This window comes from Pogona vitticeps, chromosome 5 (genome assembly GCF_051106095.1).
Source record: "Pogona vitticeps strain Pit_001003342236 chromosome 5, PviZW2.1, whole genome shotgun sequence".
Lineage (NCBI taxonomy): Eukaryota > Metazoa > Chordata > Lepidosauria > Squamata > Agamidae > Pogona > Pogona vitticeps.
This window is the reverse complement of record NC_135787.1, coordinates 28,875,088-28,879,057: the sequence shown is the minus strand read 5'-3', so window position 1 is coordinate 28,879,057 and position 3,970 is coordinate 28,875,088.

The following is a 3,970-nucleotide window of genomic DNA, read 5'->3' as shown; positions in this document are numbered from 1 at the left end:
ACTGTAGATGAATTAGTGCACTAGGACCTCTCTTTCCTCTCCCAAACTCTCCTTTTTGCCTTGTGGCAGTGCAAAACTCCCTAACTGCTGGTTTTTATGCAATTGTAGACTGGTGTCTATAGATAAATTCCTACCATCTACCACATCCCTGAAACTGATGGCACTGTGTAGCTCTTGGCCGTGCCATAGACATTTGCAGAACTACTGCTTGGTGGCTTTTCGGAGTTCACTTCCCTGCTGCGCCTCTGTGACAGGGGCTAGACTCAGTGATCCATAGTGATTGTTTCTAGCTGTGCAATTATTATTATTTTTCCATTTGTTGTTCACTCTTTTGCTTTTCTTTAATTGTTAGTAGCATATAATTTAAAGAGGTGCAGTGACTGATCATGAGTTTGAAGATCGCCTTCATTAGGCAAAAATTCCTGACTTTGTATTTCCAAACCTTTTGCCTTACTAATTTGAATAGTTTAGTGTTAGCCTCTTTTTACCTTTCTTGTTAATTTGTTTATTTGAGTAGTAATTGACTCAATGCATTAGATACTGACACCAATTTCTTCCTGTACACACATCCATGTTCCAGACTCCAATAAGGGCTGGACAAGAATCTCACCAGCATTCTCTGATCACAGTTTTTTAAATACCTTTATCATAGAATCATAGCAAAATGAAGTTGGAAAGGTCTTACAAGGTTATCAAGTCCAACCCCCTGCTCAAGGCAGGAATACAATCAAAGCATATCTGCCAGATGATTATCCAAGTTTTTCTTGAATGCCTTCAGTGTTGGAGCACTCACCAACTCCTGAGGTAACTGGTTCTACAGTCATTTTGCTTTGTATTGAGGTTTCATTGTACCTTTGGACATGCGCTGAACTTTCAGGCCTTATAGTTACTTCATTGTTTGGTGTTTCTTTTCTTGGACATTCTCTGTTTCTATCCCAATTGCAGGTAAAAAATTAGTTCTCTATTCTGTGAATTATCAGAGCAAGGCATTGTCTTTGATAACACATCAGAAAAATGCAGGGAAAATACTCCCTGGTTCATTTACTGACTGGTTCTGATATTCTACATGGAAAATATTAAATATAACAATAAAGAACATGAAATGAAAGAATTCTTTCCTTGCCACATAAAATTTAAGAAATTCCTATAAAAATGCCTCTAAAAATGTCTTAAAATTCCCTTCAACAGTAAGCATTTAATGTAGCTACAAAATGGACACATTCCATCAAAAAGTAAGTTTCTAGCTACTCATTATGCTTCTTTTGATATGTATCTTGGTGACATCATCATGTGCCAAAAAGTAATTCATTACAGGTAATTATCTTACCTGTAGCTAGTTACATTCGTACTTTGATTTATTCAAGAAGTTAAAAAAAAAAAACCCTGAAAGGTCCTCTGATGTACCAGAAATGTGAGGATAATGAACTATAAGGAAGCTTCAACTGATGAGCTTATTTAATCCTTGCCACCCTCAGATTCCCTCTGGATATAAGGACTGAACCTTTCCAGTCATCATTTCCATTTTGACATGTCACCCAACCTGAGAATTAATAGTTGTTTTTCAATAAGACTTGTTGGGAGAAAAAGATTCATGCAGCTATTTTAGCATTAAAAACCACCAAATATTTGGGGGACATTTATTCAATGCAACCTTTCAATTGCTTAATTTTTCCTTATAGAAATAAACACAGACCCCATACGCTTATGCCCCTGACTGATATGCCTCTCACTTCAGAAATGTTCTACTTTAACTCCTGCTATTTCCACAAAAATAGAAGTTAGAGGCTACACAGAAAATTGCAAAGGAAATGGGATATTTCAGAAATGTGGCTGTAATAGTGAGCCTTCTGTTCCTGCTAGTCATACCATCCCTGCTTTCATCTGAATTGTTCTGGTTGGGCTCTTAGGAAAGGCATTGTAGCTGAAAATATCATCCTGTTGTTTTTTTGCTTAAGCCCAAGCGTGTTTACAGTGCATCTGTTACGCAATGTTCTCATCTAATTAGCACGCTATTGCCTTCTGTGTTGATTTTTCTTTATTAGGTTAAAAAAAACCCACCCACAAATACAAATAACATATCTGTCATCTCCAAAGCTCTTTTTATTACATCTTTGACTTCTGGTAATTGGTCATTGTTGTAATGTTGGAATTCACAGACGATCAGGGTTCCAAATGCTCATGGTTGTAGGTTGGTAATATCAGCAGGTTTAATTGTCATTATCTCTCTCAGGTTTTGGCTTTTAACACTGAGCTTGTGCTAAGAAGAGGAAGATTCTATCTAAACCACACAGCAAATGCATCATATTCGAATGACTAGAATTATTTATCTTCTGCTTCCTATCTACCACAAAACTGGGGGTTGAAAATGTTACATTTTTGGATTACAACACCCATAATTCCCTATAGCCATGCTGGCTAGAGGATTCTGGGAACTGTACTTTCCAAGAAAGGAATATTTCAAAGTTCTGTTTAAAATAAACTACGGAAATATGTATTTGTTGTGTATGCAATATAAGTGAGGATAGATCTTTTGTGAAAGTACAAAAGGGAATCTTTTTTCATTTGTGTGTTCATTCATTGATTTCTGAAAAATAGCCTCTTAAATATAATATTTTTAAGTAGAAGAGAGGTAATGAAAGTTTCATTGTGTGTGTGTGTGTGTGTTTCTCTCTTTTGTTTATGCTTCCTTGTACCTATTTCTGTCAAATTATCTGAGATATTTTCACCCAATAGCATCACAAAGGCTGCTGTTAGCAGCCAATCAGAATCTCTAGAAATAAAACAACAGGGATTCTGAACTTCTAAAAGGCCTTAATTCTCCAAAGCAAAGATATTAGTGGAGGCAGGGTAGGGGAGAGAAATATTCCTATAATGTAGACAATTTGGTTTGAGGGAGGACTTGCATTGTATTTTTTTTTTTGTCTTTATTTGCTTTCTTTTCTTTGTTTTTGAGGGAGGGGACTGTATGCCCCCTCTTTGGGGGCCTTTTTTTTTTTTTTTTTTTGTATGTGGGCGCTTTCCCTGTTAGCCTGATTTTTTTTTTAACAACTGGTATTTGGTTGATTTAACTGTGTATGTATTCTGAAAAGTGTAAATTTTTGTGGGCTTTTTCATGGTTTTTCTTTCTCATGTACTGTTTCTTGCTTTTGGCATAGGTCTGTTTCTTAGTTTCTCTGTTTTTTGGGGGGTTGGAGTTGTTTTTAAGGTTTTTTTTAATGACTTTTGCACAAGGGCCAGAGAGCACACAGAGGGGGAAAAAGTAAAATGAAATAATCCCAAAGAGGCAATCTCCTTCACGTTTAACCAAAGGACCAAGACATAAAAGACACAAAAGCCAAACAGGGACACCTCCCAAAAGAACATGAAATGTAAGCAAAAATTTTCAACCTGCATAAACTAGATATGAGATTATGCAGCCACAGCTCCAAGCAGCTCTTCTTGACCTTTTCATTCAGCAGTCCCCTATAACTTTATGCGAGCCAGTGTGCATAGAAAGATGCTTACAGATATTGTTCAGGTGGAGGTTTTAGCCAAATGGACTTGAATTACACATTCCGTATGTGAATTAAAATGCAGGTATCACACAGTCCAAATACAGTTCTTAGCATAACGATGTCTCATAATGTGTGTGCAAATGGGTAAATTAATTTAAAACATTAATTTTAAGAGCATCTCGCACCAGGACAAGATTCTAGCTGGATCATCTGGAAATCACTTGATAGACTTTGAAGCAAAGTAGGAAGATCAAAGAGTAATCAAGTAAAATGGGGCTACTTGAAAACAATACAAATTTTCTGTGGCTGTGGAAAAATTCAATCAATGCAGCAGTTTTGCAGATGCAATGTATGCCCCATCACATGTAGAAAAGAAGATCTAGCAAAAGGTTCAGATAATTCTATTGAAGCAGCCAACTTTCTCATCAAAAACAGTCTAATTATCTTAATATTTTAGTTTTTAATATTACCTATAT